This window comes from Hyperolius riggenbachi, chromosome 1, assembly GCF_040937935.1.
Source record: "Hyperolius riggenbachi isolate aHypRig1 chromosome 1, aHypRig1.pri, whole genome shotgun sequence".
Taxonomy (NCBI): domain Eukaryota; kingdom Metazoa; phylum Chordata; class Amphibia; order Anura; family Hyperoliidae; genus Hyperolius; species Hyperolius riggenbachi.
Window position 1 is genome coordinate 657,272,954 of NC_090646.1, and position 26,628 is coordinate 657,299,581.

A 26,628-nucleotide genomic window follows, 5' to 3' on the forward strand; every position below is an offset into this window, starting at 1 on the left:
TACAATTTATACCTTTTTTTGTCCTCCACAGATATCTGAGTTTCATTTATTGAAGTATTTATATAGCGCCAACATATTACGCAGTGCTGTACAGAGTATATTGTCTTGTCACTAACTGTCCCTCAGAGGGGCTCACAATCTAAGTCCTACCATAGTCACATGTCTATGTATGTATTATAGTCTAGGGCCAATTTAGGGGAAAGCCAATTAACTTATTTGTATGTTTTTGGGATGTGGGAGGAAGGAAACCCACACAGACACAGGAAGAACATACAAACTCCTTTCAGAGGTTGACCTGGTTGGGATTCGAACCGGGGTACCCAGCGCTGCAAGGCGAGAGTGCTAACCACTACACCACCGTGCTGCCCATCACTACGCCACCATGCTGCCCACCACTACACCACCATGCTGCCCACCACTACACCACCGTGCTGCCCACCACTACGCCACCATGCTGCCCACCACTACACCACCGTGCTGCCCACCACTACGCCACCGTGCTGCCCACCACTACGCCACCATGCTGCCCACCACTACACCACCGTGCTGCCCACCACTACACCACCGTGCTGCCCACCACTACGCCACTATGCTGCTCACCACTACGCCACCATACTGCCCACCACTACGCCACCATGCTGCCCACCACTACACCACCATGCTGCCCACCACTACACCACCGTGCTGCCCACCACTACGCCACCATGCTGCCCACCACTACACCACCGTACTGCCCACCACTACACCACCGTGCTGCCCACCACTACGCCACTATGCTGCTCACCACTACGCCACCATACTGCCCACCACTACGCCACCATGCTGCCCACCACTACGCCACCATGCTGCCCACCACTACATCACCGTGCTGCCCACCACTACGCCACCATGCTGCCCACCACTACACCACCGTGCTGCCCACCACTACACCACCGTGCTGCCCACCACTACGCCACTATGCTGCTCACCACTACGCCACCATACTGCCCACCACTACACCACCGTGCTGCCCATCACTACGCCACCATGCTGCCCACCACTACACCACCGTGCTGCCCACCACTACACCACCGTGCTGCCCACCACTACGCCACTATGCTGCTCACCACTATGCCACCATACTGCCCACCACTACGCCACCATGCTGCCCATAAGTTGAATCTAAAGTGTGTTATTTTACATACCTGGGGCTTTTACGAGCCCCTGTAGTCTTGTAGGTCCCGTGTTGTCCTCCCTGTCCTCATCCATTATTCGCTGTGTGGCCCAGTAAAGCGTGCAACTTGGCGATGGCCCGTTGGTTTGCTACCTTGATCTGGCTCCCATGACCGGGAGAGTTCTGCACATGCGCGGTCTCTAGCCTTATCACACTTCGCTAAATAAGTTCAAGCCAAAGTACAAGAAAGAGGAAATCGAATCAAGTGCAAACCCCATTTACCCATCAGGGGCAAACCCAGAATTTTCAAGGGGGAATACCTAACGGGACTCCCTCAAGCCACACACAATACAGTATAATAATATGATAGGACATCATGTTGGGTACACATAATGAAATTTAGGTCAAGGCCCCTAGGCCATGGCCTAGGGCACCACAGGAGCAAGGGCACCAAAGCAGCAGGCTAAACTGGTGCAGCATTTGCAGGCTTGCAAATGCTGCAATGCAGGGAGCTCAACCAAGCACCTGACCGGAGTACTCTGCTCCTAGCCGCCTGTGCAGCAGCCACCTTGCTCTCTGTGCATGTTTGCATTGTGGCCAGCGGCTATGGACTTGGGCAGCATTGGAGACGGAAAGGAAGAGGAAGCTTCTGCACTGGAGACAAGCTGAGAAATGAGTGACGCCGATGGCTGCTGCAGTGTGAAGGTGAGCTGGCTACCTATACTGAAGGAGGGGGGGTGGGTGGAAAAAGGATGGATTAAGGGAGTCATCTGGCTACCTATGCTGGAGGGAAAGGGGGAGGAGTTACCTGGCTACCTATACTGTAGGGAAAGGAGGGAGGGGTTCTCTCGCTACCTATACTGAAGGGGGGCGGCTGGTGACAGTGGCCTTGGGAGGTAAAGAGTACAAATCCGGTCCTGTTGGATACACATAATAATTAGAACAATCAACATTGGTAATGAAGTGGAAACTGAAGCAGTCACACAGCAGGGCACAGGGCTGTGCTCATACCTGACTTTGTTAAGTTTCCCAGATCTGCTCCATGCTTTGTACACACGCTGCTGCTCCATGCTCTGTACACACGCTGCTGCTCCATGCTCTGTACACACACTGCTGCTCCATGCTCTGTACACACGCTGCAGCTCCATGCTCTGTACACACGCTGCTGCTCCATGCTCTGTACACATGCTGCAGCTCCATGCTCTGTACACACACTGCTGCTCCATGCTCTGTACACACTGCTCCATGCTCTGTACACACACTGCTGCTCCATGCTCTGTACACACTGCTCCATGCTCTGTACACACGCTGCAGCTCCATGCTCTGTACACACGCTGCTGCTTCATGCTCTGTACACACGCTGCAGCTCCATGCTCTGTACACACGCTGCTGCTCCATCCAAAGTCAACTGTAGCAGCTGTGAGCTGCAGGATACCTGCAGATATTCTGGTGTCTCAACTTGTGCCTGTCTCCAGACACTGCACCAGCCCTGGTCTGAGGGGGGATTCCGGGCAGCTGTAATCCCCCCCCCCCCCCCCCTGCGTTTGCCTATGCTACTGTAAAGCTACATTGACAAAAAAATTGCTGTTATCTCTTAACTCCTGCAGAAGTTGGTAATAAGATCAACATGGTGGTACTTCCTATAATAGGATGACAACAGTGAGTTAAAGAGGAACGTTAACCCAGAACTGAACTTCATCCGAGTAACCGATACCCCCATTCCCACGAGAAATCCTTACCTTTTCTCAAATAAATCAGGGAAGTGTGGATGATATTGTGGTGAAACCCCACCCACAGTGTGATGTCAGGAACGTTGCCCTGGCAGTTTCCTGTCTTTGAACCTCATTGCATTGTGGGAAATAACAGCTGTTGCTAACTGCCAAACAAGCTGTCAGTCTGTGCATAGAACTTATAGTACCCAATCGACAATGCAACTAATTTTGGCCCAAGCATGTCGATTGGAGATGCTGAAAGACGTCGGGCAGTTGTGGTCGATCAGGTGCACGGCTGTAGTGGCGAGCAATATCGGGGGAGCGTCGATGGCGATGAAACCTCCGATGCTTGCTAATCCCCTGCTGTATAAATGTATCTGTACATGTGTGCATGTATACATAACCTGTCCTGTGTCGCGGTGCCCATCGGTCTTCCGAATCCACTGCTCTGTCTTTAGCGATGGCATGTATACCATCAATGGAAGAGCGGTGGATTCAGAAGATGGATGGGCACCATGACACAGGACAGGTAATGTATAAATGCACACATGTACAGATACATTTATACACTAGGGAGGCAGCGGCGAGGTCAGGGCTGCATTCACCATAAGGCACTGTAGGCAAGTGCCTACAGGTGCCTGATGATAGAAAGGCAGCTCACTCCACTTCTTGAGAGCCTCCCTCCATCCTTCCCTAGGCAGAGTCCTGATGAGAATGTAAATGAGAGGTTACTCACCCTGCTCTCAGCATTCCAATGCTAAGATCTCCCTTCAGTCAGGGGCACCTCTAGCTACCTAATAATTAGGGGCCCCTCTAGTTACTTAAAGAGGAACTCCAGTGAAAATAATGTAATAAAAAAAGTGCTTCATTTTTACAATAATTATGTATAAATGATTTAGTCAGCGTTTGCCCATTGTAAAATATTTTAAATCTCTGATTTATATTCTGACATTTATCACATGGTGACATTTTTACTGCTGGCAAGTGTTGTAGCTGCTGCTTTGGCAGTTGGAAACAGCTGTCAACAGCTATTTCCCACAATGCAACAGGGTTCACAGACAGGAAACTGCCAAGAGTACGTATTCAGAATTTCTTTGTGGGAGGGGTTTCACCACAATATCAGCCATACAGCGCCCACTGATGGTCTGTTTGTGAAAAGGAATAGATTTCTCATGTAAAAGGGGGTATCAGCTACTGATTGGGATAAAGTTCAATTCTTGGTTGGAGTTTCTCTTTAATATTGATGGTACTTCTGGCAACCTGATAGTAAGGGGAACCTGTAGCTACCTATGTCAGGCAAGGGAAGTAAGGGAGAAGTGACAGCTGGGACAGCTAGCACACTTGCGGTGCGGTTCGAGGTTTGTAGGTTTATGGAGGGTGAAGTCTAAGGTGCCAGGACATCAGTGTCTATAGGCTCCTGTGATGGAAATCCGGGCCTGGGCGAGGTGGCAGATGTAGCAGACTCGGCCGTTTCCCGAAAGATTTCATACTGATATCGATCAGGAATCAGCCTGAGATTTATGAGCAGCCGACAGATCTCTCTCTCTAATCAGATTCGATCAGAGAGTGATTTGTCTTTTGGTCGAATCTGCCCATCATCACTAGATGTAAGGCTACCTTAAAGAGACACTGAAGCGAAAAAAAAATGATGATATTATGATTTGTATGTGTAGCACAGCTAAAGCAGCCCATACACTCAGCCGATTTTCCGGCCGACCGATCGATCCCGATCGATCGATCGATCGATTGCAAATCGGTTGGCCAATCGACCGATCGATGGCCGATTTCGATCGATTTCGATGGATTTCCATCGAACTTGCAGGGTGGAAAATTTAGGTCGATCTGAAGAGATTGCTTATCAGTTTGCATTGGCCTTAATGGAAATCTGATGGCAAAAAAATGCCATCAGATCGAATTTCAATAGATTTCAAACTGAAATCTGTTGGAATTCTATCCTGGTAAAAAATGTTCTAAAAACGCATCAGATAGACCATCAGATGCATTTCTTATCTATCTGCTGCCAATCTGACGAGTGTATGGGCACCTTAAGAAATAAAACATTAAGATCAGATACATCAGTGTAATTGTTTCCAGTACAGGAAGAGTTGAGAAACTCCAGTTGTTATCTCTATGCAAACAAGCCATTAAGCTCTCCGACTACGTTAGTCGTGGAGAGGGCTGTTATCTGACTTTTATTATCTCAACTGTTCCTGGGCTATTTACTTTTCCTCTGCTAGAGGAGAGGTCATTACTTCACAGACTGCTCTGAAAGACTAATTTTGATGAGTGTTGTGTAATCTGCACATATTATAGAATGATGCAATGTTAGAAAAAACACTATATACCTGAAAATAAAAGTATGAGAATATTTTCTTTGCTGCTAATCTTCTAGTAATTATTCATAGAACAACAACCAATTCACTATATCATATTTTTTTTTCGCTTCAGTGTCTCTTTAAAAGTGTTTCATATTCATTTTTTACTGTCTTTTTGCATTAGGACAAAAATGTAATTTTGAACATAATCCCACTTTAATTAAGAATAGTCGCCGTGCTGGAGGAAGCCTTGAAGATCCGGCTGAGGGAGAGCAGATTATACCCAGAGACCTGGAAGCCTCAGTGACGGCACCACGTCCACCTGAGTCCAGTAAGGAAATGAAAATTGATTTTTCCTCTTCTCCTGTCAGAGAACATTCGAAGAAAGTCTTTTGCTTACTGTTAGCATTAGTGTGTCTGCAGCTGCCATGTGCCCCTCTAAAAATAAACCATACTGAGGACACTGCAGAGTCTACAGAAAAATATCATCTCGCTTAGCTGGGAAGAACTCTTTGTTTTTTGAGTTCTAAGTGGGAAATTGAAGCTGGCAAGGTTGTAGTAATACTAGTAAATCTAAAACTTCCTGAAAAGTCTTATAAGGAAGAATGCACATGCCACTAGGAAGGTAGGGAAGGTTCTGTTGTCCAAACATTCAGCTGAAGGAAATGCATAAGGTAGCTAGCTATCATGTTTCCCCAAAAATGAGACAGTGTCTTATATTAATTTTTGCTCCAAAAGATGTGCTAGGGCTTATTTTCAAGAAGCACAGAAGCGAAAAAAAAATTATGATATAATGATTTGTAAGTGTAGTACAGCTAAGAAATAAAACATTAGGAGCAGAGGCATAAGTCTAATATTGTTTCCAGGAGAGGAAGAGTTAAGAAACTCCAGTTGTTATCTATGCAAAAGAGCCATTGAGCTCCACGACTTTCAAAGTCGCAGAGAGCTCTGTCTTCTGAAGTTTATTATCTCAAGTGTCTCTAACTGTATTGTTTGTTTTCCAGCAGAGGACAGTTCAAAAGTTCACAAGCCTGCTCTGTAAAATCATTTAAGCCCCATCAACACAATACGATTCTTTGTACCATTCGATTACGGTTCTATTTACGATCCGACTAAATCAGACATGTCCGATCAGGATTCGATTCAATTCGCCATTGTTTTTTAATTGGATCGTAAATAGAATCGTAATCGAATTGTACAAAGAATTGTATCGTGTAGATTGGGCTTTAGAATGCTGAGTAGTATGTAAACTGCAAATATTACAGAATGATGCAATGTTATAACAAACTATATAACTGCAAATAAAATGGGGGGGGGGGGGGGCGCTTTGCGCCAAAAATGTGGTGCCTTTGCTATTCCGAGATCTTCCTCCTGCAGTCTCCCGCGCTGACAAGCAGGGCTAGGGGAAGATGGCGCCCGAAGCCCTGTACTGGAGACACAAATAGTCTCTAGTACAGGGCTTTGGCAGCCATCTTCCTGTAGCCCTGCTCTGCCTGCCAGAGACTATGCAGGCTGGAGCGGGGCTGCGGTTGCAATTAAGGTGGCCGTGGCTAAAAGCGGGACGTCTCCCGGGACCTCATGCTGCCTGGGACAGCGGACCCCGAATGCGGGACGCGTCCCGGGTGTAATGATCTGCTCTGCTGTCTGCACAGACAGACAGCTTTTTGACCATTTTGTAGGTCTGAGTGCTGCAGGTCCCTGGAAAGGAGACCTGTCTTCACTCTGCAAGTTTCAGAGTTGCTCTGCTGGTGAGGAATTTGCATCCACTTGTCATGCAAATTGTTTAGCTGCTTCCTTTGATGGCTTGCAGTATAAATACCTTTTCCTCCCAGAATTCCCTGCTGGTCATAGAGGTTTGTTCCTGGTAACTTACCTGGAGTCTCAGCCTTTGCTAATTGTTTGCTAAGATTATCTTAGAGTAATTACTTGGGAGTGCACTGGCATTCCTTCTAGCGTAGTCAGGTTGTTAATTATCTGTATTGCCCTGTACTGTCTATCTGTTGCGATTGTCTTGTCGCCAGCGGCAGTCGACAGGAAATCGTTCTGTCTGTTCGGATCGCATTCGCCCTAGCGGTAGAGGTGGGGGTTCCTTCTGTACTCTGTCTTAGGGGTGCAAGCCAGAGCAGCGGTTGCTACTGGTTGCTCCATCTCTCTGTCTGTCTGGATCGCATCCGCGCTAGCGGTAGTGGCGGTGGTTCCTTCTGTACTCTGTCTGGGAGTGTAGGCCAGAGCTGTGGTTGCTACTGGTTACTTTTTCTGTCTGTCTTGTCTGGAACGAACGCTTGCTGTAGGCTCGGTGAGGTAACAGTTTAGCAAGCGTTCGCGTTCTCTATTCATTTTCGTGTTACATTGGTTAGTTAGGGTTGCCGCGTTTTGTCTCTGTTGCGCTTCTCGTGCAGAGACCACGCCATTAGCGTGTTTTGTCGCTGTTGCGCTTCTCGTGCGGCGACCACGCTTAGCGAGTGCGTTTGTTATTTTCCTTGGCGTTCTGATCATTTTTGTTTGCTGTGTCTTTCTTATTACACTTATGCTCTGTCTTTACTCGGTCTTGTGTCACTGTTGGCAATCGCCATTCTTGCGATTGCATTCCCACTTGGTTTCCGCTGTTGTGTGTTCACCGTCGCCGGGTGGCGACTAGATTGGTGGACACACATACATTCTGTCTCTCTGCTCACTTTCTCTCTACAGGTGCATTGCACCAAAGCTGGGTTCTGTTGTTTATACGCTTGTGGAGGATTTCCGCAGTGTCAGCGCACATCTTGTGCGCTGACCACCGAGATAATTCCACAATCGTTACAGTATGACCAGCCAAACCAAAATTCCCAGTGTAGAGGGAATTTCCGATTTGTACGACTTTTCTCAGGTTTAATTACCCAAAGCAAAAGCATATGTGGATCCTATTATAGGCAGAATTATACATTATATTAAAGCAGTAAAAAAATATATGCATGTTCCTGATCCCAACTTGTTTGAGGGTTTCTTTGATATAGGGTTGTTTGAGCCTCCAATCGCTCCGTGGGAGATTGGGGCTTTGATTGAGGAGTTTGATTGGAAGGCGTTTAGCGATTTTTACATCACAGAAAGCGAAGAGATTCTTAATGCTTGTATCGATTCTGTGTATACTTTGATTGACTCTGACGAGTGTGACGAGTGTTTTGTGGATTCGGTGATTTGTGTGTGGCAGACGATTTTGGATGAATTGCACACACACCAACCAATTGACTCCAATAAAGAGAGACCGTTATCGGATGATTGTTCCTGCCTTTCTGGGGTAAAGCAAGTGAGTTTTGACACTGCGATCTGAAATGAATGGGTGTAACACCGTTGTTGACACCTGTGTGAATTCTGAAAGATTTTCTTCTGCTTGTGTGGAGTTTGAATCTGTGCGATATAATGCCTGTTTTTCAGGTGTTCCTGTGAGCTTGCCCTGTACCATGAATCAAACTATGATGTCCACTCGCACTGACATTTGTGAGTCCCTTTCTTGCTCTGAGGAAAGTACTGACGTTCCACCCTGTACTCTGGATGAGTCAATGTTGCCTTGCAATAAATCTCCTGCAGGGAGCCCAGAGGCTCGTCTAGGTATTGCAGCTAATTTCATCTGTTTTTTCTGCCTGCAGTGAAACTAGACTCAGGGAGTCAGTGTTGGTTCCACTAGATATTCCTGTGCATCCTGTTCATGAAGATGAAATTCAGTCCCAGCGTATGGTAAAACCATCCCTGGGACCTCTACCCTGTCCGCAGAATGTATTTGATGTTCGGCCCTGTAACATGGATAGTTCAGAATCCTCGACTGCTTTATCAGAAAACTTGGGAAATGATGCTCCTGAAGTTTTCTTTGATGTTCTGGAGGTCTCCGAGTTCCTCCCAAAGGGTGCAAAACTTTTAGGAGGTGCCTCCTGCCCCGCAGGGCCGTTTGAGGTATTGCCCACTTCAGTAGGCATTGCTGCTATACTGACTACTTTTGCAGCTCTTGTGGAGCTTCAGTCAGTGCTCTGTCTTAGGGGTGCAAGCCAGAGCAGTGGTTGCTACTGGTTGCTCCATCTCTCTGTCTGTCTGGATCGCATCCACGCTAGCGGTAGTGGCGGTGGTTCCTTCTGTACTCTTTTTGGGAGTGTAGGCCAGAGCTGCGGTTGCTACTGGTTACTCATTCTGTCTGTCTTGTCTGGAACGAACGCTTGCTGTAGGCTCGGTGAGGTAACCGTTTAGCAAGCGTTTGCGTTCTCTATTCATTTTCGTGTTACATTGGTTAGTTAGGGTTGCCGCGTTTTTTCTCTGTTGCGCTTCTCATGCAGAGACCACGCCATTAGCGTGTTTTATCGCTGTTCTCGTGCGGCGACCGCGCTTAGCGAGTGCGTTTGTTATTTTCCTTGGCGTTCTGATCATTATTGTTTGCTGTGTCTTTCTCACTACACTTATGCTCTGTCTTTACTCGGTCTTGTGTCACTGTTGGCAATCGCCATTCTTGCGATTGCGTTCCCACTTGGTTTCCGCTGTTGTGTGTTCACCGTCGCCGGGTGGTGACTAGATTGGTGGACACACATACATTCTGTCTCTCTGCTCACTTTCTCTCTACAGGTGCATTGCACCAAAGCTGGGTTCTGTTGTTTTATACGCTTGTGGAGAATTTCCGCAGTGTCAGCGCACTTCTTGTGCGCTGATCACGGAGATAATTCCACAATCGTTACACCGGGTAAAGCGGGACGTCTGGTCACTCTATCTAAGGGGGAATAAGTCCCTGTAACCAATTAGCAACCCCCCTGCGGATGAACTGTTTGCTACAGCGGTGATCCTTTATCTCTCCCCCTCTGTGCAGAGATCTGTTTAAAAAAGCATGCTTAGCAAGCCTGGTTCACCTTTCCTTTTTCTAGCGACGCTCCTGCAGCAGCAGTCCCCTACACGAGTCCCGGCTTGATGATGTCATCAGGCCGGGACACGTGTACGGGGCAGTACGGAAGTGGCTGTAATGCTGAATACAGAGGCTGCCGTTGTATGATCGTTGCTGGAAAAAGGAATGGTGAGCCAAGCTTGCTAAGCATGCCTTTTTTTTCAGATCTCTGCACGGAGGGGAGGGGCTTCTAATGTACAATCCTGGGGGGGGATACTAATTATGAGGGCACATCTGGCTATCCATACTCCAGGGGGACCAGAAATATTAGCTCTCTACACTATAAATTGTGAGAAGAGCTAACACCAGGGGCACATCTGGCTAGCTATGCTTTGGGGGAGGAGGGCTAATAACAGGGTCTCATCTGGCTATCTATACATGAGGGGCTAACCTAATACCAGGGGCACATGTGGCTATATACTAGGGGGGCTAATTCCAGGAGCACATCTGGCTATCTATACTGGGAGAGCCTAATACCAGGGGACACATCTGGCTATACTGGGGACACATCTGGCTATCTACCCTGCCCTGGGGGGGGCTAATACTGGTGGCATGTTTTTTTTTTATACTGTAGCACTTTTTATTTTTAAACTAGAATTAATAAAAACTGAGGAATAATATTTTTTTCCATTTTTTCCCATTTAAATTCATAAAAAACTAAATTTTTCATGAGACAAAATACCCCCAAATGAAAGTCTAATTTGTCCTGAAAAAAAACAATATCTAAATCATTTAGGTGTCTTGAGTGAGGATAACGTTATGGCCCATTAAATAGGGATATAGCTAAAACATCAAAACTGCTCTGGTCCATAAGGGGAAAACAAGGTCTGGATGTGAAGTGGTTAAATATGTTGCCATGGCTCCCCATTGGTCTATTAACAGAGCAATGGGAATCCTCCCATTTGTATTTGCCAGAGATCCTTATCCTGCAATATTGTGGCTGTCCAGCAATCCCTGGCAAAAGCCTTGAAACTTGTTTTCGGTTTCCAGGTTTACATATATTGCGGATTTACCACCAGGCAGGAAATTCACTGCTCTTTCTGTAGATACATGTAAATCTTCAATACTGATGGGTAGATCCATGATCTGTAATTGAACTGCATTTTAACCACTTTCTCCTATCTGGACGACTAGCATATACATGTCGAGTGTTGCTGCGGCGGGTGCATGCTCATTCGTGGCTAGATTTACATAGCAGCAATTGGTAAAGGGAAACATGTGTTCCCCAAGCTAATGAGATCAGATTTCTTTGCTGGATAAACTGCTTCCCTTCACACAATTTTGATGCCAACAACCTGAAAGCTCACAGACTTGGTAATTGTGTGACTGGGTGTCAAGGTTACAAAAATTATGCAGATCCAAATACAAATTTCACTGGGAAAATTTCAACTGCAGCCATTCTTACATTGTTAATTGCAGGGTTTTCAAACTTTGCACCGTGGGTCACTGGGTAACTGGACAAAATATTCAGAAAAGTGGATGGAGCCTACAAAAGCCAATCAAAATTCTTGCACTGTTAATGGCTCAAGCATGGGCGTAGGGCCCGCGGTCGCAGGGGTTGCCGTGGCGACCGGGCCCGCCTCCTAAAGAGGCGGGGAGGGGCCCGGGGGCCTGGACCCCCCAGGTGTTGAAATCCCCACAGCGCACTGCGGGGACTGGCTCCCGGAGGCAGAGCAGAGCTACGGCAAGATGGCTGCCGAAGCCCTGCACTAGAGACTATTTGTGTCTCCAGTACAGGGCTTCGGGCGCCATCTTCCCGTAGCCCTGCACTCTGCCTGTCAGCTAGAGTTGGGCCGAACCTCCGATTTTAGGTTCGCGAACCGGGTTCGCGAACTTTCGCGGAACGTTCGGTTCGCGTTAAAGTTCGCGAACCGCAATAGACTTCAATGGGGATGCGAACTTTGAAAAAAAAAAATAATTATGCTGGCCACAAAAGTGATGGAAAAGATGTTTCAAGGGGTCTAACACCTGGAGGGGGGCATGGCGGAGTGGGATACACGCCAAAAGTCCCCGGGAAAAATCTGGATTTGACGCAAAGCAGCGTTTTAAGGGCAGAAATCACATTGAATGCTAAATGACAGGCCTAAAGTGCTTTAAAACATCTTGCATGTGTATACATCAATCAGGTAGTGTAATTAAGGTACTGCTTCTCACTGACACACCAAACTCACCGTGTAACGCACCGCAAACAGCTGTTTGTACTAGTGACGGCCGTGCTGGACTGGTGCGCACCATGGCGAGAGTGCAGGTTTTTGTGGCTTTACAGCCCATATGGTCGGCCTGGCTGATGTAGCTGAATGACAGAACAGTGACTGTCCAGCTGATCAAATTTGGTCTTTCCACAATGAAGCAACGACCTTATTATCTTTTGTGTGCCCCCCGAGACACTCACCTAGGCGCCGGTCATTGCTTCATTGTGATACGCAAGCCCCTTAACCACGGCAAGGTAATGATCACGAAGGGGAATGGGCGCATGTACATGCCTTTTCTTTTGTTGTTGCAGCTGCCCTCAGTGCAGCCAGAAAAATTAGGCAGTCATGTACACGCACCATAAAAATTATTACAGCGGCCGCTGCTAGCAGCGGCCTAAAAAATTCAGCAATCCGCCTGGAGTCCCGGACCCTGTTGGTGGTGGCGGAGAAGGTAGTGAAGCGGCCTGCAGGCAGACATGCTGTGTGGAGGGACTGGGAGCGACTTAGTCTTTTTGGGGCAGGCCAGGCAGCCAGTCACACGGCGTGCAGGCAGAGATGCTGTGTGTGCGGGGACTGACTTAGTCTTGGGGCGGGCAGCAGCCCTCCGGGATCCATGCCTCATTCATTTTGATAAAGGTGAGGTACTTAACACTTTTGTGACTTAGGCGACTTCTCTTCTCTGTGACAATGCCTCCAGCTGCGCTGAAGGTCCTTTCTGAGAGGACGCTTGCGGCAGGGCAGGAGAGAAGTTGGATGGCAAATTGGGACAGCTCTGGCCACAGGTCAAGCCTGCGCACCCAGTAGTTCAAGGGTTCCTCATCGCTGTTCACAGCAGTGTCTACATCCACACTTAAGGCCAGGTAGTCGGCTACCTGCCGGTCGAGGCGTTGGTGGAGGGTGGATCCGGAAGGGCTACGGCGAGGCGTTGGACTAAAGAACGTCCGCATGTCCGACATCACCATGAGATCTCTGGAGCGTCCTGTCTTTGACTGCGTGGACACGGGAGGAGGATTAGTGGCAGTGGTACCTTGCTGGCGTTGTGCCGTCACATCACCCTTAAAGGCATTGTAAAGCATAGTTGACAGAACAGGTATACAGTGGCGGGTTCACAGAACAGGTATACAGTGGCGGGTCCACTGAACAGAACAGGTATACAGTGGCGGGTTCACAGAACAGGTATGCAGTGGCAGGATCACTGAACACAATAGGTATGCAGTGGCGTGTTCACTAAACAGGTATACAGTGGCGGGTCCACTGAACAGAACAGGTATACAGTGGCGGGTCCACTGAACAGAACAGGTATACAGTGGCGGGTTCACAGAACAGGTATACAGTGGCGGGTCCACTGAACAGAACAGGTATACAGTGGCGGGTTCACAGAACAGGTATGCAGTGGCAGGATCACTGAACACAATAGGTATGCAGTGGCGTGTTCACTAAACAGGTATACAGTGGCGGGTCCACTGAACAGAACAGGTATACAGTGGCGGGTTCACTGAACAGGTATACAGTGGCGGGTCCACTGAACAGAACAGGTATACAGTGGCGGGTTCACAGAACAGGTATGCAGTGGCAGGTTCACTGAACACAACAGGTATGCAGTGGCAGGTTCACTGAACACAACAGGTATGCAGTGGCAGGTTCACTGAACACAACAGGTATGCAGTGGCGGGTTCACTGAACAGGTATACAGTGGCGGGTCCACTGAACAGAACAGGTATACAGTGGCGGGTCCACTGAACAGAACAGGTATACAGTGGCGGGTCCACTGAACAGAACAGGTATACAGTGGCGGGTCCACTGAACAGAACAGGTATACAGTGGCGGGTCCACTGAACAGAACAGGTATACAGTGGCGGGTTCACAGAACAGGTATACAGTGGCGGGTCCACTGAACAGAACAGGTATACAGTGGCGGGTTCACAGAACAGGTATGCAGTGGCAGGATCACTGAACAGGTATGGAGTGGCAGGATCACAGTACAGGTATGCAGTGGGCTGAGGGCTCACTGAACAGAACAGGTATGCAGTGGCAGGATCACTGAACAGGTATGGAGTGGCAGGATCACAGTACAGGTATGCAGTGGGCTGAGGGCTCACTGAACAAAACAGGTATGCAGTGGCAGGATCACTGAACAGGTATGCAGTGGCAGGATCACTGAACAGGTATGCAGTGGCAGGATCACAGTACAGGTATGCAGTGGGCTGAGGGCTCACTGAACAGAACAGGTATGCAGTGGCAGGATCACTGAACAGGTATGGAGTGGCAGGATCACAGTACAGGTATGCAGTGGGCTGAGGGCTCACTGAACAGAATAGGTATGCAGTGGCAGGATCACTGAACAGGTATGCAGTGGCAGGATCACAGTACAGGTATGCAGTGGCAGGATCACAGTACAGGTATGCAGTGGGCTGAGGGCTCACTGAACAGAACAGGTATGCAGCCAGGAAGAAGTTAAGCCTAACTAATCTTTCCCTATATGAGAGACTGCAGCAGCTCGCCCTACTCTCACTAATGCAGGCACACGAGTGGCCGTAATGGCCGCCGCTGCCTGCCTTATATAAGGGGGGGTGGGGCTCCAGGGGCTAGTGTAGCCTAATTGGCTACACTGGGCCTGCTGACTGTGATGTAGAGGGTCAAAGTTGACCCTCAGTGCATTATGGGGCGAACCGAACTTCTTCCGCAAAAGGTTCGCGTGCGGTACCCGCACGCGAACCACCTACGTTCGCGCGAACCACGTTCGCCGGCGAACCGTTTGGCCCAACTCTACTGTCAGCGAGGAAGAAACTGGCTGCTCCGCTGCAGGATCATCGCTGGAGGAGCTGCACGAGGGAGGCCGGTTGCACGTCAGGGAGCTCACATCAGAGGCTGGCCAGGTGAGTGAATTTTTTTTTATTTGTACAGGTTTATTTTCACATAACGATTATTTTCTGGTGACTGCCCCCACATAACGATTATTTTCTGGTGACTGTCCCCACATAACGATTATTTTCTGGTGACTGTCCCCACATAACGATTATTTTCTGGTGACTGTCCCCACATAACGATTATTTTCTGGTGACTGTCCCCACATAACGAATATTTTCTGGTGACTGCCCCCACATAACGATTATTTTCTGGTGACTGTCCCCACATAACGATTATTTTCTGGTGACTGTCCCCACAACGATTATCTTCTGGTGACTGCCCCCACATAACGATTATTTTCTGGTGACTGCCCCCACATAACAATTATTTTCTGGTGACTGCCCCCACATAACGATTATTTTCTGGTGACTGCCCCCACATAACGATTATTTTCTGGTGACTGTCCCCACATAACGATTATTTTCTGGTGACTGCCCCACATAACAATTATTTTCTGGTGACTGCCCCCACATAACGATTATTTTCTGGTGACTGCCCCCACATTGCGTTTATTTTCTGTTGAAAGTTCCCACATTGCGTTTATTTTCTGGTGAAAGCTGTTGTTGCCAGGAGGGGGGGGGGCACATCCAGATTCCGCATCGGGGCCCAGAGGCTTCTAGCTACGCCACTGGGCTCAAGCTTCAAACCTGGTACAGTTGGTCATTGGGAGACTGGGGTTCAAATTCAAAATAGGGGGTGGAACCACAAACAGCCAATCATATTTGTTTCATTTCAGTCGGAAAATACAAATTATTGATGTCAAGGACCCCAAAGCTCACAAACTTGGTCATTGAGTGTTCCTGTGTTAGGGTTAGAAAAAGTGGGCGGAGCCAACAGCAGCCAAATACATACCTGGGCAACGCCGGGTCATCAGCTAGTAGAAAATAAAGTTATTACTAAAAACAAGTATTGCCCACAGAAAAGCCTAATTTGTGGCAACATAAAACAAGATATAGATTATTCATGTGTGACAAGTAGTGATAAAGTTATGGCCAAATGAAAGAGAGGGGAGCTGATAGGTAAAAATGGCTCTTGGCGGTAAGGGTAAAATGGCCTGTGTGGTGAAGTGGTTAAAATCATTTTTCCTATCGTAACTTTAAAAACAATTGCATTAACTTTAGTTCATTTTCACTATTGTTTCTATGATAGATGATTGACATGTTTGCGCGCAATGACTTTTTAGATAGTACTACTTCACATGCGGGTATCTTATTAATATTCATTAATTATTCCCTGTTGTATACCTGATGTGGATCACCACACAGAAATGACAGCAGAGCTATTGACATCATATTATTATTTTTGTATTTGATGTACTGAATCATTTTATTATGACCAAAAAGCTTTGACTCATACTGTGAATATTTCTATTGTATCTATTTATAGAATTTTAGATTATTAGATTATCGTGACAATTTTTTTGACAGAACGTGAGGTTGAATATGAGTTTTAAAGCAAAACTAAAGTGAGGAAACTTACTTTCGGTTAAATACATACTTATGCAGGAATGTATCTGGGTAATATTGCGCCTATGGCAAACACTGAAATTACGCCCCCCCTCCCCCCAGTTATTTGGTCAGAGCCCCTTTCCCCTTTAAAAACAGCATCCTTTCTTGTGTACAAGTGTTGTGGTTGCCAGTTTTTTTGGGCTCGGTATATTGCCCGTGTTAATTTTGTCTTCTTATTCCTTCTCTCCACTCCATTGTAACACTAACCTTCCACCATGGCAGTTTCCAGGCTAAATTGCACCCAGGGCGAGGATGTAAAAATTGTGCCCCCCCCCTACCCCCATGGACTCACATACCCTTATTCTTTAGGGACAGTCACACAGCCACAGGTCACAAGTAGAGATGTGGCGAACGGTTCGCCGGCGAACATCTCTAAATCCATGGGGGTTTTACTACTTCCGGGTCGCTCTGAGCCGGAGTAGTACGCCTGCGCTGCCCGGCGAACCGCGTCTGAGATCGCGCTCCTGTTGCCGGGCACTCTCTGCGCATGTGTGTGACGTCATGAGTGACATCACGCTCATGCGCAGAGAGTGCCCGGCAACAGAAGCGCGATCTAGGACGCGCTCCGCCGGGCAGCGCAGGCATACTACTCCGGGTCATTGCAACCCGGAAGTAGTAAGAGGCCCAGAGAGGTTCGCCAGGTGAACGGTTCGGCCCATCACTAATCACAAGTAGATCTGCCTACTTACTAGTGACCAGTCGCTCATCCAGCAGGAAGCAGGAACCAGGAAAACACACAGGGGAAGAGAGCCCGGAAAGCCGACTCCTCCATTGGCGCCGCTCACTGACAGCCTGCAGTACCGCTACAGGACATCAGGCGTCATCACACGGTGACGTGATGATGACTTGACGTCAGGCCCAGGAGGAGTCAAGGAAGGTGATTGTGCTGGACATCTTCTTCCATTTGGCTGCACCGCACATCACCAGCTAGCGGTTATGTCCTTCTGTCTGTGCCCCCCTTTCTTCTACTTGCCAGTCTGCACCCAGGGCGGTCGGCCTTCCCGCACTGCCCAAGAAACGGTCCTGCCTCCCACTCTGATCCTAACCTTCCCCTATTGACTCCTAATGCTAACCTTACCACTCGCCATCACAGCTATTCAGTATGAGCATCAGATAAGACCATACAGAGGCCCAGGAAGACCAATTAATTTGTGCCCTCTCCTTTTATCCCGCCCTCCCTGATTATTGGTTGAAACGGTGTTAAAGTGTAACTGTCAGGCATAAAATCAAAAATCTATTCTTTATTTTTATCTGGTAAACAAGAAATAAGGATGCTAACCAGGCAATCCTTACTTTTCTTCTCCATAAAACATCATTCCCTAGTTTCCCTGACTCTTATTTGGTATATTTGGCTGCACAAAGGAGGTTTCAGGGCATGCTGGGTTTTCTTTTCTTTTTGTCTTCTTTACTTTCCCCTCAGACATAGCTAATGCAGCCTGATTGGCTGAAGCCTCTTTCCCTCCCGTTTTCCCCTCCCACACCTCTGCTCCTGTCTGATTGGCTAATATTTCTCACGCTGAGACAATGCACTTTCTATTGCAGAGCTAGGTGGGAGTGTCTGAAAACTGGAAGGAGGGCGGGCACTGATACACAGACCTGTAAGGGAGGAAATTATGTCAGGATTGGCTTCAAGATAACGATTTTTTTTTTACTATAGAAAAATCACTAAAAATCTAAATGTGGACACTGGACAGTGCAATACATATGTTATGTAAGTAGAGCAAGTATTTATCTATACTATGGCTGACAACCCCTCATTAAGACAAGTTGGAAGATCTCATTCCAACAAGAAATGGGAGACCACAATTCAATACTGCCAGAAAAATAGTTTAACTTTTATCTATAGGCATGGCAACGCAGCACAGGGGCAGGCATGGCAGCGCAGCACAGGGGCAGGCATGGCAACGCAGCACAGGGGCAGGCATGGCAGCGCAGCACAGGGGCAGGCATGGCAGCGCAGCACAGGGGCAGGCATGACAGCACAGCACAGGGGCAGGCATGGCGGCGCAGCACGGGGCAGGCATGGTGGCGCAGCACAGGGGCAGGCATGGCAGTGCAGCACAGCACAGGGGCAGGCATGGGAGTGCAGCACAGGGGCAGGCATGCCAGCACAGCACAGGGGCAGGCATGGCAGCGCAGCACGGGGCAGGCATGGCAGCGCAGCACAGGGGCAGGCATGGCAGAGCAGCACAGGGGCAGGCATGGCAGCGCAGCACAGGGGCAGGCATGGCAGCGCAGCACAGGGGCAGGCATGGCAGCGCAGCACAGGGGCAGGCATGGCAGCACAGCACAGGGGCAGGCATGGCGGCGCAGCATGGGGCAGGCATGGTGGCGCAGCACAGGGGCAGGCATGGCAGTGCAGCACAGCACAGGGGCAGGCATGGGAGTGCAGCACAGGGGCAGGCATGGCAGCGCAGCACAGGGGCAGGCATGGCAGAGCAGCACAGGGGCAGGCATGGCAGCGCAGCACAGGGGCAGGCATGGCAGAGCAGCACAGGGGCAGGCATGGCAGCGCAGCACAGGGGCAGGCATGGCAGCGCAGCACAGGGGCAGGCATGGCAACGCAGCACAGGGGCAGGCATGGCAGCGCAGCACAGGAGCAGGCATGGCAGCGCAGCACAGGGGCAGGCATGACAGCACAGCACAGGGGCAGGCATGGCGGCGCAGCACAGGGGCAGGCATGGCAGCACAGCACAGGGGCAGGCATGGCATCACAGCACAGGGGCAGGCATGACAGCGCAGCACAGGGGCAGGCATGGCAGCGCAGCACAGGGGCAGGCATGACAGCGCAGCACAGGGGCAGGCATGGCAGCGCAGCATGGGGGCAGGCATGGTAGCACAGCACAGGGGCAGGCATGCCAGCGCAACACAGGGGCAGGCATGGCAGCACAGCACAGGGGCAGGCATGCCAGCACAGCACAGGGGCAGGCATGCCAGCACAGCACAGGGGAAGGCATGGCAGAGCAGCACAGAAGCAGGCATGGCAGCACAGCACAGGGCAGGGGAAGGCATGGCAGCACAGCACAGAGGCAGGCATGGTGGCGCAGCACAGGGGCAGGCATGGCAGCGCAGCACAAGGGCAGGCATGGCCGTGCAGCACAGGGGCAGGCATGGCAGCACAGCACAAGGGCAGGCATGGCCGCGCAGCACAGGGGCAGGCATGGCGGCACAGCACAGGGGCAGGCTTGGCGGCACAGCACAGGGCAGGGGAAGGCATGGCAGCACAGCACAGGGGCAGGCATGGCGGCACAGCACAGGGGCAGGCATGGCGGCGCAGCACAGGGGCAGGCATGGCAGCGCAGCACAGAGGCAGGCATGGCAGTGCAGCACAGGGGCAGGCATGGCAGCACAGCACAAGGGCAGGCATGGCCGCGCAGCACAGAGGCAGGCATGGCAGTGCAGCACAAAGGCAGGTAAGGTGCCTGTGGTGCTGTGGCGCCCATGGCATGAGTCACACCTGCACCCCTCTAGATATGACACTGGGTCACTGGCTCTATAGCAGCAGCCAGTGGCGGGTCTGGTAGAGGTAGGGTGGTAGTACCGACTGGGAGCGCCAGCCGTGGTGGAGGTGGGGAGTGTAATGTGTATCTTCAAGCAAGATTGCAGGTGAAAAAAGAAGGAAGACAGAAGTATACAGAAGAAGATAACAGCAGAAGAGGGAAGAATACAGATGATAAGCAGAAAAATATAGATGTAGATAAAGATTAAAAGTGATCACCGGTCACCTGTCCCGCCGCCATTTGCCCCCGCTCCATCCCTTTATTTTCAGCCCGGAGGCCGGCAGGAGCATGGGGCTCTCCCTTGGCTGCATTAGACCAATTCTCCCTAGCAACAGGGAGAATTTCCATTGGTCCAACATGAACCAATGAGAATTCTCCTGGTTGCTGAGGATTCTCACTGGTCTTTTGCAGCCCAATGGAGATCCCCATGCTTATATTCTGACTCTGATCCCCAGGATGCCAGGTATGTGCTGCTCTGGCGCTGCATCACTCACCCGCTCTCAGCAGATTAGCGATGGGATCAGCAGCCACACATGTGAACTCCTGCTTCCTCTCTGACTACAGCTGTGCCTCATGTGACCTGGCAGCATGTAACAGGTCACATGAGGCACTGCTGTAGCCATGGATACAGGACGCTGGATGTGCGGATGGAGATACTATCGCTAGAATGCTGAGAGCAGGTGAGTGAAGTGATGCCGCACATCTAGGGAGGGGGAGACGGGGAGGAGGGGGACATTTGGGGAGGGAGTTGCCTAGTGCCACCCTTGAAGAAAACTTTGCTGAAGAAACTTTGCATAGAGGTGGAAAAAGTATTTATTGGCCTTGCTTAGAATGTGAACAGAACAATGCCCCACATTTTGATATTCAGCGACTGTACTCCGCCTCTCTGGAGTAAATCCAATTTTCAGTTCACCCGCTTATGTAAAGTAACAGGAGCACAAGAGCCAAGGCAATAATACAACACAAAATGCAGAAAATGAAGAGGGATAAAAATAACAGACCGGGCCCCGAACACTTCAATCCGCCAAGTGCCGCAAACACGGACGCCGAACGAGGAAATTAAAATTGATTCGCTAACGCGCCGCATCATATCGTGACACATAAAAAGAAAGTATTCTGTTTACCGCCTCTAAGATGATTGTGTCTGCCAAGCGCCTGTCTAAAAATAAGATCCATCGGCCTCATTGTGGAACTCGCAGATAAAATTAATCCCAATCGCTTACTTAAACAGAATCAAAGCGAGAATTAATAAAAGCGGTCGGGGTTTTGCTGCTCTGAGCCAGAGACGAGAGTGGAGAATGAACATTACAGGCGCTAATCTAAAGTGGAAGACCAGATGAAAAAGTTTTGCCCTCAGACGACCCCCATGGCACTCAAAACAATCAAACAACTTTTTTTAGCGACTACCAACCCCTGCTGGGTGTAGTCAGGTATGATCTCCATCACGCGATCAAGTGGTGGGTTTAAAGTGTATTTGCATCATAGGATCTTGCTTGCCTTCAAGTGTAACTGTCAGGCATAAAATCAAAAAACAATTCTTTATTTTTATCTGGTGAACAAGTAATAAGGATACTAACCAGGCAATCCAAAAGTTAAAAATCACTCTTACTTATCTTATCCATAAAACATCATTCCCCAGTTTCTCTGGCAGCACAGCACAGGGCAGCGCAGCACAGGTACATCTGCTGCACATAGGAAGTTGCAGGGCATGCTGGGGTTTTTTTTTTGCAGCCTGATTGGTTGAAGCCTCCTTCCCTCCCGTTTTCCCCTCCCACACCTCTGTTCCTGTCTAATTGGCCAATATTTCTCATGCTGAGGAACTGAGAAAAGCAGCTTCTGAAATGAAATCTGATCCATACAAATAAACCAGCTCTGCAGTCACGCAACGACAATGCACTTAATATTGAGGAGATGGGTGGGAGTGTCCGAAGACTGGGAGGAGGGTGGCCAATGATACACAGACAGAGTAAGGGAGGAAATTATGTCAGGATTGGCTTCAAGATAGACAGAGTCAACATGGAAAATCCTAAGAAGGATTTTTTTACTATAGAAAAATCACTAAAATCAAAAGGTGGACAGTGCAGTACAAATGTTATGTAAGTAGAGCAAGTATTTATCTACCTATATATGTGGTTTTTTTTTTTTCTGAGATAGTATGGCTGACAGCTCCTCTTTCTTGTGTACAGGTGTGTTTTCAGTAACGTCTCCCAAGCAGAAGGTGCCACATGACCTCATCACATGATGCAGCATTCAGCTCCTCCCATTCTCTCCTACTGCGCTACTCGGAAAACTGCTCAGGAACAGGAGGGGGTACAATTAAAAACGGCATAGGGTGAAAATGGCACACCATTCCGCCAATAAATATATCATAAAACGCTATTTACCATTTTAATGTAAATACATTGTTTAATGCATTAAAACAGTAAATAGAGGTTTATTATATTTATCGGCGGAACGGTGCGCCATTACAAAATGCAAGGGGAGCTAGTATTAGGCAGTGGGGGTGAGAGGGGAGGCATCGGGACACTGGAGGGAGTAGGTTTAGGTGTAGGGAGGATGTGTGCATATGCATACATTACCTTGTCCCACTCCCAGCCAGTGATCGCTCCTTCACTTCCTAGTTAGTTTGCTGTACTCCTGCATCCAGCCAATCACCATGCGGGGACTGAAGCCACATGGGGATTGGCTGGATATAGGAGTACAGCAAACTGAGGAAGTGAAGAAGCGATCGCCGGCCGGGACAAGGTAATGTATGCATATGCACACATCCTCCCTAATCCTTCTCCCTCCAGTGTCCTGCCGCCTCTCCCCCGACCCCCACTGTCTAACAGTAGCCCCCTGAATTTTGTATGTCTTCTAACATTTTTTAGCGTTATAAGTGTAAGGCACACTGCATGCACAATTTTTTTAACACTTATAACGCCAAATAGCGTTATATAATTGAAGTCAATGCGGCAACATTTCTATTGGCCCGGCGCTGTGCACCATTTTTTTCTGTCCCGACAGGAGGAGGGACTTGATGGGGAGCTGCAAGTATTTGTAAATATAATAATTAGCATATATGCAACCATCAATCGTTGAACTTGATCAATCATTCCCATTTATAGTATTAATAAATGTCCTAGTCCCGGAACCAATGTTCAGTGCCAGGCAGTCATCACATTGGCGTGGCAGTTTGAGAAATGGAGACATATTTGGGGAGTATTGCTTCTGGCATTGAGTACATCGTTTTTGCGGAGTGCCGCCTAAATGTACATTCATAAACCTGAGGAGTACCATACACTATCAGGAAGCCACTAGGTCAAGTAAATCATCAATATTTGACTGATATAAATAATTTACCTGAAAACCCAGCATGCACCACTAACATTCCATTAGATTTCAGCAGAAACCTTATGGAATATTTATCTTACCAGTAACATTGGCAGCTTTACAGAGCTCTTCTCCACTTTCCCTGACCACTCACACACCTGCCCACTGAAAATAGATAAGGGGGATACTTATGTACTCCCTGAATGGTCAGACATCTGGGGTTCACATGGTTATTTAAAGGGAATCAGAGCGAAAATAAAGTAATGATATTATGCAGGGCAGTTTCTAGACTAAATTGCACCCAGGGCGAGGGTGTAAAAATTGTGCCCCCTCCCCCTCCCACCCCTGTGAACTTGCAAACCCTTATTTCCTAAGCCCACTAACGCAGTTGTGTCCGCTTTTCAGTTACACATCAATGTTACAGATGCTGAAAAGCGGACAGAAGCGGACACAACTGCGTTAGTGGGCTCAGGCACTGACAGCCTGCAAATACCGCGACAGGACATCAGGTGGCGTAACGTGGTGGGGACGTGATGATGACTTCATGTCTGACGCAGGCAGCCCAGGAGGAGTCAAGGAAGGTGATCACGCTGGTAATCTTTCTTCTTCCATTTGGCTGCACCTCGCGTCACCAGCTCCCTAGCTTGTTATGTCCTTCTGCCTGCACTCCCCTTCTACTAGTTGCCGGGCTGCGCCCAGGGCGGTCGCCCTGCCCGCACTGCCCAAGAAACGGCCCTGATATTATGATTTGTATGTGTAGTACAGCTAAGAAATAAAGCATTAGAAGCACAGAAAAGAGTCTTCAATTGCTTACAGTACAGGAAGAGTTAAGAAACGTCAGTTGTTATCTATGCACAAGAGCATCTCTGAGCTCTCCGACTAATATAGTCAGAGAGCAATGCTATTTTCTGAAGCACTTATCCTGTCTCTCACTGTTGCTTATTTGTTTAAGGTTTTACTGCAGAGCTAATGAGCCTTTGAACTTGCTGCTCTGTTTCATAGTTTAAAATACAGAGTATAGTTTGAAAACTGCAAATATTAGAGAAAAAAAAAGTATATAGCTAAAAAAAAAGAATCTTTTCTTTGCTATTAATGTTCTATTTATTATCCGTACTACACATACAATCAGGTCTGGATTTACATCCTAGGAGCCTATAGGCACATATGTCTTGGCACCCTAGAATTCACCCACAAACTCCCACCGAACCGCACTGCAAGTGTGCTGGCTGGCCCAGCTGTCATCTCTCCATTAGTTCTAATGTCCGTCATAGGTAGCTAGAGGTGCCCCAAGTATTAGGTAGCTAGAGGTGCCCCTGACTGAAGTGAGATCTGGTCAGTGGAATGCCGTGACCCGGGGGAGTAACCTCTCATTTACACTCCGCTCGGGACTTTGCATAGGTAAAGTGGGAAGGAGGGAGCAAGGCACTTGGGAAGGGGAGTCAGCCGCCTTTCCATCATCAGGCGCCTGTAGGCATGCGCCTACAGTTCCTTATGGTAAATCCTGCCATGCATACAATTCATTATATCATACTTTTTTTTCACTTCAGTGTCACTTTAAAGGGACCTTCCAGATTCTACTAAAAGTCATTCCCTGGGGCCTACTGTATGGTAGCAGTTACCTCCATCTCCTGACTTGAGTAAAAAAATATTGTTGGTTAAAGCTTAGGGATACTATTGAACCCCAAACTGCCAATAATGATAGGAAAGTATATTCTGTGAAGGTCAGGGAGGCTTTGTTGCCCCTTTTTGCAGTATACAGCGTTGTGTACCATATGGATAGGCATTGGGATACATTGCGGTATATACATTGCATGTATATAGCTGTCTGTACCACCAGCCTGCATACTAACAGGATGTAAGCCCGACGAAGGCTGCAAGGCCGAAAGCTTGCTTATTTTTATTCATTTTTAGTTAGCCAATAAATGGTATCATCCTGATTTAAAACTTCTTGCATTGGGATACGCGTGTTGTTCACCTTATTCATCCAAGCAACTTTCACCACCCATTCATTCGCCAATAACTTTATCACTACTTACCACACTGAAATGATCTATATCTTGTTTTTTCCGCCACCATTTAGGTTTTCTTTGGGTGGTACATTGTGCTAAGAATTATTTTATTCTAAATCCATTGTAACTGGAAGATTAAGAAAGAAATGGAAATAATTCATTATTTCTCAGTTTTTGGCCATTATAGTTTGAAATTAATACATGCTATTTTACTTGCCCATTTGTCCCGTTTAAATGATGTCCCTATCACAATGTATGGCGCCAATGTTTTATTTGGAAATAAAAGTGCATTTTTTCAGTTTTGTGACCATCACTTATTACAAACCCATAATTTAAAAAATAACAGTAACATACCTCACTACATACATATTAGAAAAGTTTAGTCCCTAAGGAAGCTATTTATGTATTTTTTTAATTATGTATGTATATATATATATATATATAAGTACAGAGGGGCTGCAGCACACAACAGGAAACAGTGACAGGGGCTCTTGGTTACGCTTTAACGCGCTTAAGCTCACCAACTGCGCCAAAGTGTCCCCAATCTGGTGAGTCCTACTCTAACCAGGCAAAAATGCTAGTTTTAATCAGCGTTCTAGTGGGAACCATGCCAAAAGCCCAAGGGTCAACTAAATGGCAGAAATGAAATTAAAAACACCTCACCTTCTACTAGCTACTAACTGAACTATGAGCACCGCTCATTTATATGCTTAGAAAAAATTTTGGTTTGTGCTGCTCACCCATTGGTAATATATATATATATATATATATATATATATATATATATATATATATATATATATATATATATATATATATATATATATATATATACATATATATATATATAATTTTTTTTTTTTTTTTACAAAAAAAATTAGGTGTAGCTATTGGGGAGTGTGGGAGGTAAGGGACTATTTTTAACAGTAAAAAAAAATTATTATCTGGAAATTTTTACTTCCAGATGTAATTTTACTATTTGGCCACAAGATGCCCTCGGAGTTTACTTCTGCACGCGTAGTATTACTACTCAAGCACTCAAGCGGAAGTAAAGCGTAGATGGGGCAGAAGGGGATTTATGAAAGATGGAGCCGTCTCGCTGACGGTGTCGGTCTTTCATATGGAGACTTAG

The 26,628-nt window shown here is 47.8% G+C and overlaps 1 long non-coding RNA gene across 1 annotated transcript in view; it reads left to right on the plus strand.

Annotated features, from left to right (window-relative positions):
* Window positions 1–3,043: 3,043 nt before the first annotated feature.
* The window catches only part of LOC137560824 (uncharacterized), a 98,756-nt gene continuing 75,171 nt past the window's right edge, over window positions 3,044–26,628 (plus strand). Inside the window, exons 1-2 of the long non-coding RNA XR_011029834.1 lie at window positions 3,044–3,168; window positions 5,365–5,511. This is a non-coding gene — a long non-coding RNA (uncharacterized lncRNA). The remainder of the gene's footprint in view (window positions 3,169–5,364; window positions 5,512–26,628) is intronic.